Source organism: Mustela nigripes, chromosome 15 (assembly GCF_022355385.1).
Source record: "Mustela nigripes isolate SB6536 chromosome 15, MUSNIG.SB6536, whole genome shotgun sequence".
Classification (NCBI taxonomy): Eukaryota; Metazoa; Chordata; class Mammalia; order Carnivora; family Mustelidae; genus Mustela; species Mustela nigripes.
Window position 1 is genome coordinate 44,138,416 of NC_081571.1, and position 15,765 is coordinate 44,154,180.

The following is a 15,765-nucleotide window of genomic DNA, read 5'->3' on the forward strand; positions in this document are numbered from 1 at the left end:
GAAGATGTAGTATTTTGTGCTTTGTTCAAAAATACCACCAGAAGTTTACTGAAATTCAGTATTTGTGAGACACTACTAGGCACTGTGATGGCAAAGGCAAATATGATATATTAATGGTTCATATCCTCAAGAAATCAATAGTTTATTAAGGAAAGCAAAGCATTCAGAGACTATTATTCTCTGAAGCCTAATACGATGATGACATTGAAGATAAGCAAAAATAAAATATAATAATATTTTAAAGATGGGTGTTAGACTTCATATCTAGAGAACTCAGGAATTGTACATAGTGTGAGGTGTGTACATAGTGTGTAATTGTACATAGTGTGTAAATTGTACATAGTGTGTAAGAACCCAGACTGTCAACAAATTGGTTGACAGGGCTGACTCCTATATGGTGTAGCTGCACAGTTACCTTAGAGAACCACAGAAAATTTTGATTTCTTATGGAAGTAGAATAATAATGGACTTTTATATCAAATAATATATTTGATATCAATATTATATGATAAAATATATTATAGATAATATTAATATTATGTAATATTTATATTATCAATATATTCTAGCATTTATATGTTGTATTAATATTTAATACATAATATCAGTATTTATCTTAATGTCATGGCAGTAATAAAACACAATTTTATATATATATATATGTATATATACATATATATATAATGGAGGGAGGGTCTTATGAAGACAAAGTGCCTGGGACTCATGAAAGTCATAATGTGGTCCTGGTGTCCTGGTGATGAGATTGTAATTTTAGTTCCACCTTTTACTAGTTGTAGAACGTTTACCTCACCATGCTTCAGATTTCTCAACAAAATAGTGAAAATAATGATAACAATCTCATAAGAGTATTACATGGAGTAAATGAACAACTAAAGTACCTAGAATAATATCTGGAATATAGCAAGTGCAATATGAGTGTTAGCTGTGGTAATGTCATTTTAATCAGCTCTGAAGATTGAATGAGGCCAATAGGATAGAAGTCATTGATATGTTTGAGAGACTGGTAATTTTGACAGTTGAGCAATGACATTGGTTATACATAGAAGAACAATGAGATAAATCTGGCATTTGAACAGGTAGGACCCTAAACTAATGGTTGGCAAGCTGACTATACTATAGACATAATACAGTAAGGCAACAGAGAGCCGCTGGAACATGTGAAAAGCTAATTAGACATAGCACACACAAAGATTTTAAATGTTGAAAGCCCAGATTCAAGGGGAAAAGGAGAATAATAAAATTGAATAAGAATAATGGAGGAACAGTAGAGAAAGATTAAATCTAAGAATGGCTTGAAAGATTGACTTTGATGCTGAAAAAGAAAGAATCAAGTTGAATTCTTTGTAGTAACTACCACTTTCTGAAGGAAATTTAGCTTGTTTCCTAATTAAATAAAACTTGGAGCTTACCAGGAGACATTTAAACATTTTTTTTTCCTAAATTTGGAACCTGTATTTGTCAACTTTATAACTTAATTGGGCTGTGAGCCTGACAAATTGATTTTTCTTGCTCCTAATTTATTTAATTCAGTTTTCACAATTAGGCAAGCAATTAATCAATGGTGGAGTCATTAAGATTCATTGCATTGAAACGGTGCTCTGACAATCATCCTAAATAAGAACTATGCAATTTATTAGAAGGCAGACGTCTTGGAAGATCCTAAGTATACTATACTTAAGATACTTATACTGTAAGTACGATGTTGGATATTATAACTTCACCTAAAATTGTATGAAGAAACTGAACTGAAGACTTTAAGCTTTGCTTTGATTTGTCTTGCAGACTTATCTAGAAATAAAGTAATATTTACCCATGAGTTATTAAGTCAACACATGAAGCAGAATGTTGATATATAATTAACATTATAAAAAGTAGCTGTCTGACCCATTAATAATTTATTTCATCCCAATAATATGAAAGAACACGGTTTCTAGCCAGTCAAGATGTAAGTTTAGGATAATTAAGTTTCTGGATAGAATATGAGAAATATGAACTCTTTTTTTATGGTATTTTATATACAAACTGTATTTTACACTGGAAAAATTATTGAATTGAGATCCATAAAGTCTGAATTTCAGCTAGTTTTGCCATATAGATGCTATGTGTAGTTGAGGAAAACTTCATCATGCTATAGTTTCTTACCTATGACTAATCTTAATTTAAAATAAAATAATGTAAGATGAAAACATTTTGTTAATTGTTAACTGATGTAAAATTCAAAAAGCTCATTAAAATAATTTGACCTTACTTAGTATTACTCTGTACCATTAACTATTCTATACAAAAAAGGATTTTGTGAACTTCTAAAAATTTGTGACCATGATTTTTGGTGACACATCAGCTTAAATAATAAATAGATGATAGATAAATAAAATTATGACACTTTTCTACTTGTCTTTGCCCTTGAACTCTCACAGATACTGATGACCAAAACTTTGAGATAAAGCCCTCTTTTCTTGAGTTTGTAATGCATGGATTCTTTCTATCTGTGTTTCAGTTAACATACCTCAAGCCTAAAATATTTAATCATTTTCTTCTAAAGGTTGCTCTGTTTGGGTGCCTCGAGTTGAGCTGTTGTTTTTCACTGTTACTGCCCATTTTCCTGGATTGTTCACTTTCATATACTTTGAAGGCACTCCTAAGTCTTCTGTAGTTCTCTGTCAGGCTTCAGACATTGTATTCATACCACTAATCTGAAAATTTCCCTTAACAGCCACAATTCATTACTATTTTTTTAAAGATTTTATTTATTTATTTTAGAGAGAGGGGGAGAGAGAGAGGGCACAAACAGGGGGAGCGGCGGGCAGAGGCCAAAGCAGGCTCCCCACTGAGCAAGGATCCTGTGATCATGATCTGAGTCAAAGACAGATGCTTAATCGACTGAGTCACCTAGGCCATGACACAATTCATTACTACTAAATCTAAACCTGATTTATCAAAATATTCAAGGGTTACAAAGAGCTTTGCTCATAAAACTTATTCAAAAATTCTGAACTATAAATACTTCTCCAAGACTTAAATTGGTTCACACTTATAGCTAAAAAGAAGCTGAACCTAAAGCTTTTCCCTGCCTGTGCTAGTACGATTGTTAAACACATCCTCACTGCTACAATCCGGAACAACTTTCTGTATCTTTCATTACCAGCTTAATGCTTTATTATCTCTGCAAAGTTGACCAGGAGCTTGAAACACTGTACATGCTGATAATGATGCTGTAATTTCTCACTGACCTTTGTGCCTTTTGGCACAGAAACTCAGAGATCCTCCAAACAGGGGCAGCAAGCACACTTAACTGGGACATCAAGCCCTATTTGCTACTTCTTAAGTGCCGTGGAATACTACTTTCACTTATGAAAGTCACTGTTCTTCCTGTCACAAAAGGAAGAACTTTCGGGTTCAGTTTTCCTCTCACTTTGATATTCACCAGTTTCACTTGTGGAATGCATTTCTTTTGTCCAGTTTTCTTTTAATTATACAAATACCGGGCTCACGTTATTTTGATCCATTTGGTCAGGGTGAACTATTTGTATCTACAAATTTAAAAGCTGAATCATAATTGACTAATGTGTTTCAAAGAGTGGGGGACTATTTTCCTAGAGTTTTTAATGAATGAGGAAATCCTGATTAAATGTGACCCCTAACTTCTAGAGTTAGTAAGTAGTCATGCACTACTGATTTTGGATTCTCTTATTGGAACCAAAGTGGACATACATCCAGCAGATAAGGAGATGATTTGGCAGATATATCTATATGCTGCGTTGTGTCGAAAGGTCTCTCTGCCTTAGGGACTGGAGGGTATGTTGATGCCCACTAATGTGCAGTGTTTAGAGGTGGCATCATAGTTCAACCCTAACCTTAAAACTCAATTTCAATCCTCCCCAAAGTTTACCCTTATGCTTTCTTAGGAAGCTATAAAGAATTTCCACCTTCTGCTAAGATGGACTAACAAGGACCAGATGTTGAGAGACAATTCCCCATAAGTCCTCACGTGTTTATACACGTCTACGCAGTGAAAGGCCCTTTATGGCAGGGCTGTCTTTTCAAAAATATTTGTATAAGCACATCGCTCTAGAAAGACAGGAACATGGACTCCTTTTCTGATAGTAAAGGTGGCCTTCTTTCCCCTGACATTCCAAGATGATAAACATGAGACTGATTCTCTCCAGAGAGATAGTATTCTATTCCAAGGTAGTAAAGATCACATCTCGAAAGTGGGGAGGAGGGCATGCTTTCATACAATACCTATATAAATTTTTAACCTTAGGTTTCTGTTTTTATCATATACCTTCACATACACGTGGTGTTTGGTCCTTATCAGCTGTGGTAATTGGGCTTCCAGAACTCTATGTTATTCTGGCTGCTGTTTTTTTTTTTTTTATTATGAGTTATAAGTGGTCTTTTGTCACTGACTCAGAAATCTCATGTCTCTGCCAGTATCTGTGAAACTGTAGTAGGTTAACTTCTTACTTTGCAAGGAAGATGAAGTCCCAGACCCTTTCCCAGTTCCTTACTTAATAGTTCAACACCAAATTTACTCTTCCATTTGAAACAAACATATAAACAGAAGGGACAAAATATTTTCACAAAACAGGGGAAACAAAATATTTTCATAAAACTGGGCATCAGACAGTGAAGTCCAGTGACCTCTGAAGAGGGAGAACAAATTAGGAAAGCCTTATGATTGCTTCATTTAATTGCTTTGTAATATTTCCAAGTCATGGTACAGGGAGCAGTAGCCAGACAAAACTTGTATGGAAATCCCTGTGTTGATACAAACCCGAGAAAACAGTCTCCAAGGAGACCAAGGTAGCTAGATTACCTAGGAGAGAGTTGAACAGAAAGAAAAGCCCAAAAATGTGCAGAGGATTCTTCTCAAGTATTCAGCAGAGCACTGGTTAGAGGATGCTGGTAAGTAAACTGCCTGAACCCAGGGGTTGGGGGTGGGAAAGGGATTTCATCTGAAAGGGTTAAAGAAAAGTATCTAGTTCTCACATAGGGTAAGAGTGCTTACCTGTTCTCACCAGGAAAACTGGAGAATAATCAGAATGTATGAAGAAACGGTACCAAGAATCAAAGCATTCTTAACTTTTACTGGGAAATAATTGGCCCTAGATTGAGCCTTTCTGTGGATTTTCCTAACAGTGTTTTTTATTTTTTTTATTTTTTTTTTTTTAAAGATTTTATTTATTTTATTTGACAGAGAGAGAGATCACAAGTAGGCAGAGAGGCAGGCAGAGACAGAGAGGGAAGCAGGCTCCCTGCTGAGCAGAGAGCCCGATGCGGGGCTCGATCCCAGGACACTGAGATCATGACCTGAGCCGAAGGCAGCGGCTTAATCCACTGAGCCACCCAGGCGCCCCGCTAACAGTGTTTTTTAATGGACCCAAGTGAAACACTCTTTCCTAGTAACTCAACTGCTTCCTAGAACAAAGATAATTGAGTAGTTTCATGAATATAAACATATTGAGTAAATAGCAAAGCAAAATTCACAATGTCTGACACCAGTCAAATATTGCTAGGCCCATAAAAAGCAAATCCAGGAAAACTTAATAAAGAGAAAAAAAAATCAATCAATTAAAACCAACCCAGAAGATACCAAGATATTAGACTAGCCCACAATGATGTTAAAACATTTATTAACTATATTCCAGATGCTAAAAAAGTAAGTAGAGACACAAAAAGTATACATTTCTGAGACTAAAAGCATACCAGGTAGGATTAACAGCATATTAAACATGGCAAAAGAAAAGGCTAGTGAATTTGAAGTCACAGCAATAGAACTAACTATCCAAAATAAAATGGAAAGAAAGAAAAAACAAGAAGAGTGAAAACTTGAAAAGAAAACCTGAAAAAGGCCACCTGGGTGGCTCAGTGGGTTAAGCCTCCGCCTTAGGATCAGGGTCCCATGATCTCAGGGTCCTGGGATCAAGTCCCGCATTGGGCTCTCTGCTCAGTGGGGAACCTGCTTCCCTTCCTCTCTCTCTGCCTGCCTCTCTGTCTATTTGTGATCTCTCTCTGTCAAATAAATAAATAAAATCTTTAAAAAAAAAATAAAGAAAGAAAACTTTGTGGGGGGTGAGGGGAAGAAACCTGAAAAGAGCTATAGAACCACTTTGGTGGCTTCATACACAAGTAATTGGAGTTCCTAAGAAGAAGAGGAATAGAAAACTCTAAGTTAAAAAAAGGGTGAAAATTTTCTAAATTTGATGCAAACTCTGGACCTACAAATCCAAGAAGCTCAATTAGACATAAACACAAGAAATTTTGAGAATATCTTCTCAATCTTTGTGTTACATAGGCATTTGGGACATGAAACAATCTGGCTATATTTGCTAAATGTTAACCATAACTTAGTCATAAAACTGACTTATCACATACCAGAAAATGTTTGAAGTTCTACAAGCATTATTTTATTTAATTCTGAAGGTGACACTTTCAGATCCATATAATACTTTCCATTTCACACATAAGGAATGTGAGGTCATAGAACTTAAGTAATTTAAGGTTGTATATCCCTTCTCTGGAACCAAACACTAATTCTTGAAAACATTATAATATTGACCATTTTTATAAATTTCTTAAAATAGATTTTGAAACAAGATGGGATCTGGAGGTAGACAAACCATAAGAGACTCAATCTCACAAAACAAACTGAGGGTTGTTGGGGGAGGGGAGAAGGGAGAAGGTGTTTGGGTTATGGACATTGGGGAAGGTATGCGCTATGGTGAGTGCTGTACCTGTACCCCTGGAGCTAATAATACATTATATGTTAATAAAAAATAAAAAATAAAGATTTTGAAAAGTTGTATATCATTATAAAATATATAAAGGTATAAAAAGATAAAATGTTTTCAATAAGCAGAAATGAAATCACCATAATGAGGTGTATACAGTATGGAATGTGATAATAATGATACTGCCTTACCTTTGATTACCTTTGATTAGTGGTTTTAAAATGTCAGGCTGTCCAACTGTCTTTCCAGTAGGTTGTATCATCTGATGTTCCTCACAACTCTAGAGTCGAAACAATTAAAACTGGGAGAGGTTAGTGAATTTACTTAGGGTCACCAAATCAGTTTAGTTTGGGAGCTGATATTAGATATCTAGTCTTCTGATTTGAAATTGTAAGTTTTTTACAAATTTTTTGAAATTGTATTTTTTTAAAAATGTATTTTAAAATGGCTCTGATAAAGACTGAATAAAATTATTGTTTCTTAAAGAATACAGCATGTCTAAAATAATGAAATTGAAGTAAGGAGAATGTTAAAATGTAAAGATCACTTTCAAAGCTGGCTAATTGTTGAAAGAGAGTAGGTGAGTCTATTTCTAAAATTAGAAAAAGAAAACAGCTCAAAAGTAAACATTTCCCCTAAGTAATTTCCAAATATTGCTGTTTTATCTGTATATGCAAAAAAAAAAAAAAAAGCTCTTAAAAAGTCATTTTAGGACAATGAAATACAGCACTTATTTTAAATCTTACCCATTACATTACAACTGGGAAATAAATGTTTCAGTGAACATCATGCTTGACTATGAAATCTGCTAGGATGGAACCTTCCAGAAATTACAGCCATACTGTGGCTCTGCCAATCACAATAAGGGAACACTGTGGAATCAGAATGTGAGAGAATTGCTGATAGCAGAGTCAATAACCATAAGGAGACATGATTTAAACACCACATGGGAGAATAATTCATGGCAATACCACAACAATATAAAAAATGCTTACAAATATCAACTGGTATCTATATGTGTCCAAGTAGCTAATTGCATTCTATTTGGGTAGCTGTTAGTGGCTGCTAATGACCACAGGCAAAGGTTGAGATATCCAGGTCTGGTAAATATCAGCATAACTATCAGAATCTCCTTAGAGAATCACTTTTGCTTTGATTTATTTCACTTGATTTTTCTACCAGTTTTTTTCTATAGAAGAATGTAAAAAGTTCACTATTAAATAAATAGATATTATAAATGAGTGTGTATATACACATGTACACACATGCACATATATATAAAATGTATAGTATACTATCTATTAATCATATTTTAAAATCTTATCCCTGTGCTATTATTAATAAAATGCCCCCCCATGATTTATGTATGGGCTTTTTGGATAACTATAGCACAAAATGCCAGAGTAATGCAATGTGCTTGTATATTTAAAGCACTGATCTCAAATACACTGAAATAAAATGTATAGCCACAGGATCTTTGCTCTAATATGGTCTGGATGCAAATCCTGTCTTTGGAACACATTGTTTTATTCATTAAACAAAATAATGTCAATTAAGTATCCGAAATATGTAAGCACTTGATAAATGTTAGCTTTAAAAAATATATATATGTTTTATCTATTTGAGAGAGTGAGAGAGCACAAACATGGAGAGGGAGAAGCAGACCACACTGAGTGAGGATCCCAACACAGGGCTCGATCCCAGGGCCCTGGGATTATGACCTGAGCTGGAGGCAGCCAATTAACCAACTGAGCCACCCAGGAGCCCCTAGTTTAAATCATTAGCACTTTTACAATGCAACAACTAGGTAACTTAAGCCCAAGAATAATTGTCCTTCCATTGATATAGCAAACTATTATACTATCTTGCAACAAATTGGTGTGTAGTATAGGTTGATAAGAACAGATAAGCATAATAGTCACAGAATTTACTCATTTTACTTGCTGTTCTATGTTACATCAAAGAATGTTATTACTCTGGTCTTTTCAAAAGAAGTGAGCAATCAAATTATTCTTAAATATGTGAACTTTAAGATCGATTTAATGAAGAATGATTATAATAACCAGTAGTGAGAATTTCAGTGGGTCACAGAGGTATACAATTGCTTGAGACATAAATTTGTTAAGGCAATACCACACCTTGATGATTTGCCTACTGATTAAAAGGATAATGTTATGTGCGATTGTAAGAAGTTTCCAGAACTCAGTAGGATCAGTGATAAGGTGATAGACCTAGAGCACATGAGTGAAGATCTAGCAGTAGGTATGTCCTTCACCTGCAGCAATAATGTGACAGTAGGCCACTTGCTTTTGTCTATATTTTGCTATGTATGTGAGCATATTAAAGCACAGATTTAGGAAAATGTTGAGAAAGAAAAACTCTCCTCAATGCTCACTATCCCTCCAACCTCAGTGAAAAGAGAAGAGTAGCTAGCATTTGCAGATATTTTATCTAACCAATCATTTTGACCATGAAAAAGAGACTTCTAGATTCTGAAATAACAATAAATATTAAAAAGAAAAAAGTTGCACAAGTTGTTCATAACTGATATGTGTACTGCAGAGTTTGTAAACCTTTTAAATGTTAGGTTTTCCACACCTGTGCAATGGAATGATCCCAAATTATTACTGATTTGCAGCAGCTGCTACAAATCACTACTGCCAGGAGACAAATTTGTTGTCAGGAAGGAAAGCTTCTGCCAAACTTCCTGTCTAAAAAAAAATATTAGGTGATTTTTACAGTTGCCTACAGTACTAAATCGGGACTGAAATCTGCTTTCTGACTTTCACTATTATAGTTTAGAATATTTTTAATCTTCAGGACTTCCATGAGTGAGGTGTGTTCTATAATCTGTTAGCTATGAAAACATACAAGTTTGGGGATGGTACAACTTTGTAATATGTTTGTAATCATTTGTAATAACAAATATATCTACAAACAGATTTTTTTTTGTTTTTCCTTCTCTCTTTCCCACAAGCATGTATGATTTAGAGTTCAATTCAAAGTCAAACTTATTTATTTTTGTTTCAAAACACACTGAGTGCTTTAAAATCAGGGATATAGATGGGTACATGATAAATCAGAGTAGACCTCTAAATTCTGAAAGACTCTTTAGTATGGTAGAAGAAACACTTTGTAGGGTATCAGACCATGTGGGTTCAAGATTTGTCTCTGGTGTTTGAAAGCATTTGCAAAACCAAATCACTTAAATTCTGCACTGCAAGTTATTTTATATTTATTTATATAAAAATATATTTATATATTTATATTATTTATATTATAACGAGTTAATTGTTCAAACATTTAAGAAAAAAAATCAACCTTATACAAATTCCTTTAGAATGCAGAGAGGAAAACATTTCCTAGTATATGTACAATATCAAAATGTGAGAAATTAATTATAGGAAATAGGAAATTGAACACCAATATCCTTCACAACCCCCACAGAATAGTAGCAAATCTATTCCAGTAATACAGAAAGAATATAAATACCATATTATAAAGCTGAGTTTATCTCAGGAATGCTAGTTTGATTTAATATTAGAATATCAATTAACCTGGGGCGCCTGGGTGGCTCAGTGTTGGTTAGCCTCTGCCTTCGGCTAGGGTCACGATCCCAGGTCCTGGGATCGAGCCCCTCATTGGGCTCTCTCCTCAACAGGGAGCCTGCTTCCTCCCTCACTCTCTACCTGCCTCTCTGCCTATTTGTGATCTCTGTCTATCAAATAAATAAATAAAATCTTTAAAAAAAAAAAGAAAGAATATCAATTAACCACAGTAACTGAATAAAGAAGAAAACTTACCTGATCAACTCTATAGTTACAAACAAAACTTTGAAAACAGGGATAGTTGGCTGTTTTTTGTTGTTCTTTTTTTTTGGGGGGGGGAATTGAATTATGAAATAACTACACATAAGAACATCCATAATGGTTATAAACAAAGAAATTTAATTGCAAATTTGGCATTGAAGATAAATTATTCAGAGTAATTGAGAGGTAAGTTACAAAATAAGCCCATGTGTTCACGTACTGATATACTTCCAAATACAATCATAAGTTTTTCCACAACTTTCACTGAAGTCAAGGAAGGTACTATTTTTAAATTATCATGGATCCAAACATATTAATATAGATATTTAAAAAATAAAACATAATTTTTATCTCAAAATTTTTCAATCTCAAAATTTTATCTCAAAATATCTAACAGATAATTTCTTTCTGATTTTATCTTAGAAGCAATTGAATATGTCTCAGAGAACAATGAGCAAATTCATAATGTTGTATACTTTTAAAACCCATTTCATTAAATTCAGGCATTTGATATATTTCTAGAGACAGTTTAAAATGTTTTCAAGGTAATTTTCAGGCAAAGAAAAAGAAAAAAATTATGAAAAAGAAAAAGAAAAAAAAACTGAAAATGAACTGCAAATGAACATGTGTCTTAGAATTTGCTGTGGATTTTTTTTTTTTTTTTTGCTATTACTTCCAATGTACTTGTTAAATTCCTGGAAACTGAAAGATGCCATGACTCTTCAGAGAATTAACATAAGAAGTGACAATTTGTAGAAACAATTCAAAGTTACTTAATGGATGTAATTTTACATATCATGTTTTTCCCTCCAAGTATAGGCTTGCCATTTTTCCTGTCCCAGATTCTCTTCTACACTTAACAGAAATATATTTTTAAAGGTTCATTAAGACAATGGAAATGGTAAGTCTTTTAAATTTTAAAAATCAATGATTATGTGACAAAGTTATATCTTGGGAAAATATTACTTTATATGGCTAAAAGAAAGAGCAGAGAATTTTCAATTCCTATTTGTCAGGAATGATGTGGCATAGGGGTTTTTAAACCATATCCATGAGGTTCGAATAAGCATTCTTCTAGAATATATATTCTTTAAAAAAAAAAAAAAAAAACACCAGGATTTTTTTATGTGTTTTGTACATTTGGTTTTTGGTTGTATTTTATTTGAACAAAGGATATCTGATGTCTGTTTCATCATGAGTAAATAACACAACCAATCTGTGTCTTGGTTTCTACATCTGGAGAAACAGATAATGATATCATTGAGTTGTTGTAATAAAATGTGACTATGCATATAAAATGCTAAACATGTTAATCCACAATAAATGTGAGCTCTAACTGTATCTTCAAACTTGAAAACCTCTTTAGTACTGCATAAAAACAGTATTAAAATCAAGAATTTGGAAGGAGGTAAAATATCTTTCAGCATTCTGAACTTAAAGATACTTGTTTTTTGATTGTTAAAAAAAAACTTCAGTTATTCAATTACTCTAAAATTTAAAAAGTTTACTTAATTTAGAAATGTATACATTAAAAAAAAGGTTTTTATCTTTCTCCCAGCTTGAATATTAATAAAGCAAAGAGTTACGGCACTCCTAAATAAAAAAGAAAGAAAGAAAGAGAGAGAGAGAGAGAAAGAAACATGCAGCATTAGTTAAGTTTACAAGGCAAAACGCGACAAGACAGGTTTTTATTCCTAATTCTTACAGTCAGTATTACCAAGGCATATAGAGCACTTAATAAATCACAAGAAGTATAAAATTAATGACTCAAAAAAAGGCTTAAATCCTCAACTCATTTAAAAAATCTGTCGTTAACATGAAAAATGCAAGTAAAGTGGATAGCTTGGAAGTGAAGAAGACCTTGTTGAATTACTTATTGACAAACAGAAGATAACAAAGTACTTGGCTCATATTGAAATGAAGGTAAACAAGCAGGATGCATAACTTGCACTCCAGAGGAAATTAGAAAATCTGCTTACTCTGTGGAGTTGTATTTTTAAAAGCCAAGGAAACTGGGATGATTTATGAAAATGGAACTGGGTGAAGGAGGCACTAAACAACAAAAGATTTAAAGAACAAATATTAAAAAAAAAATAAAAAAAGTAAAAGGTAAAGATAATGATGAGGGACTAATATGGTAATCTCACATCAGTTCTTAAGATTTTTATTAAAATGGCATAATTTAGCAATGTAATGGTAGCTTCTACTGATTTTCCTGTAAAATAATAATACAACATTCTAAGAAGAAAAAGAACACAATTTCAAAAGGTAAGATTGAGGAAAAACATAACAGCAGAGTATATGAAGCAATAAAATGTGTAAGATATGTAAACAAAATTTCCAAAACTTTACCCAGGCTTCACTTCATATGTGAAAACAAACCCTTTGAAAAATAGGGAAACCCTTCTTCCTCCTCATTGTGTTTTCTCTGACTCAGAGGCTCTTACCCAGCACTTGCAAGAGCTCTTCCCCCCCAAATAGCAATAGACAATAAATAAATTCAACAAACAAATCACAACCCAGCAGGAACCACTCAATTCCACAGATATTACATGTGAGTTTGAGAAAAACTCCTTTTTTCAAACTTTACTTTTCTATCTCTCATTGTATGAATCTAGTGGAGTAATATTATATTATGAGGGCTCAGTTCCACACACTAAGTAGGAATAAGTCCTAAAATCATTGTGTTACAATTCCTCTACTTCAGTGGTTCCAAAACCTGATTGCACATAAAGATCACTTTATGAGCATTGGGGAAAAAAAAAAAATCTGATGTCCAGCTGATCAGATGTACCACAGAATCAGAATCTTTGGGGTTAAAACATATATATTTATTGCCTGCCTGCTTTCCTTCCTTCCTTCTGTTTTTTGTTTGTTTGTTTGTTTTTGTTTTTCTCCTTTCTTTCTTTTCTAATGTACTAGAAATTCAGACATCCAAGAAAGCTTAAGACTACTGGACTATCCCTCCATTGCATAAACATTATGTATGCATGAAACATTCTAGAAGACTTTGTCTTTGAAAACCACTTACTGATTTCTTTCCTATACTCTATTACTCCATAGCAGACGTGATAAGAATGTTAGAATCGACAGTTAGTTAGGCTCCCACAGGATATATGGAGGTCAGCAATGAAGAAGTCATGGCCAGCTATCAAGAAGGTCAGAGGCATGGCCTGGCAGCACTCCTCAAGAAGCCAGATCAAACCAGTCTGGCCCAAGCTAACTGAAGCCATGACAGGAAAGTCCTGACCAAATTAGGAAGAAAAAGCATGAAACCCTGCCTCCCTACCCCCAGTAATGTATATTCTGTCCCCTACTTAACAACTGCTGATAAAAGATAGAAACCCAAACCCTGAGGATGGGTCTGCTGGGTGAGGGGATGCAGCTCTCTCTCCCTGCCTCCCTCCCTCATTCTCTCTCTTTCTCTTCCTACTTCCACACCCCATGTCTCAAGAATGTCCTCTTTGTTTTATTAAACTTTCCTGCTGTGTCACTTGTCCACTGTGCTGAATTTCTGTCCTTGGATTCATTCTAGTTACAAGACCAAGAACCTTCAGAGAGTTCTTTGGGTCTGGCTGGGTCAAGGCTCCAGGACCCAAGCACTCCTCAGTTCCACTGGCCACACTTAGATTATTGATAGATATCTAAGCACCACTATTCCAAACCAAAATGTGTTATCTATCCTGTTCTTCAGCTTCTGGACAACTGTTTTTCCCTTTTCTGTTTTTGCTCTTTTGGGAAATGTTACCAGCCTTTGCCCATTTTCTTTATTAGGCATGATTGTTAAAGAATCCTAGCTTCTTCTTAAAGAGCTGTTGTTATTTTCTCTGAAAAGTCTTTAATAAACTATCAACTCTTTGGTCTAATTGGTTTCCTTGCCTCAAGTTTTTATACTCCCTCCTATACCTAAAACCTATAGCAAACATCTACTAGATGATATTCCTGATATGTTACCTTGAATTTTTCATTCTGCTGTTTAAAATCTTGTCAAACTCCTCATAATATTGGGGCACCTGGATGGCTCAATCAGTTATACATCTGAATCTTGATTTTGGCTCAGGTTCATGATCTCAGGATTCTGCTTGGGATTCTCTCTCTCCCTCTGTCCCTCCTTGCTAGTTCTCTCTCTCTCTCTCTCTCAGACAAATAAATACATAAATATATAAATAAACTCCTAATAATCTTCAGGACAAAATTCAGCCTCTTTGTTTCAAAGACCAGAAATAAAATTTATTGCAGGCTTTCTCTTATCCTAATCAACTACAGAAATTGCAAAAGTGAGAGAGAATTATGGATCAGAGGAATGAATGAAAAGATTTTGAGATATATTTGGGGAACCTGAAAGCTGATGTGAACTGCTTTAGGTGCCTATATACTTTGCTGGGAGCTACAACCTGGGCCGGTCATCACTAGAAGTTTTAGAGGGAACATGGGTGGGAAGGAAGCTTTGAAGATCTGATATGCCTCCCTCCCCCATTGCTCCATTGCTGTGGAACAATTATTACCCCTCTTTGCCCTGTGGAGAGCCCCAGTGCTAATGAGGTTATTTCGAGTAACAAAACAACTCTACTGAGGATTTGATGAAGTCAGTGTGGGCTGATCATTTGCCACCTGGGGTTCTCTTCTCCAATTTCTCCCTCTTAATACCTCCTGCCTTCTTCAATGCCTGGTGGATTATAAATTAAGGAAACTGCCTCTTCTGTAGTTGTCTGTTTCTAGTAGTATAAATGTTTGAGTTAGACCATCTGGTGGACTGACAGCCAGTGGAGTAGCACAGTGGTTGAGTTCTTGAGCACTTTCTTTCAATTCTGCTTAGAGACATCTGGAGGATACATACACATTGGTCATCCCTGAGACATTACTTCTAGGGGCAATAAGAAATCAGAGGTCAGGGACGCCTGGGTGGCTCAGTTGGTTAAGCAGCTGCCTTTGGTTCAGGTCATGATCCCAGCGTCCTAGGATCGAGTCCCACATCGGGCTCCTTGCTGAGCAGGGAGCCTGCTTCTCCCTCTGCCTCTGCCTGCCATTCTGTCTGCCTGTGCTCGCTCTCTCCCCCACCCCTCTGAAAAATAAATAAAATCTTAAGAAAAAAAAAAAAAAAGAAATCAGAGGTCAAAAAGACTAAATGCTGGAAAAGTAAAACAAATCTAAAAGAAAGAGGACATTAAGCAAAATGTATCTAATGTAAGAAAAATGTTAGG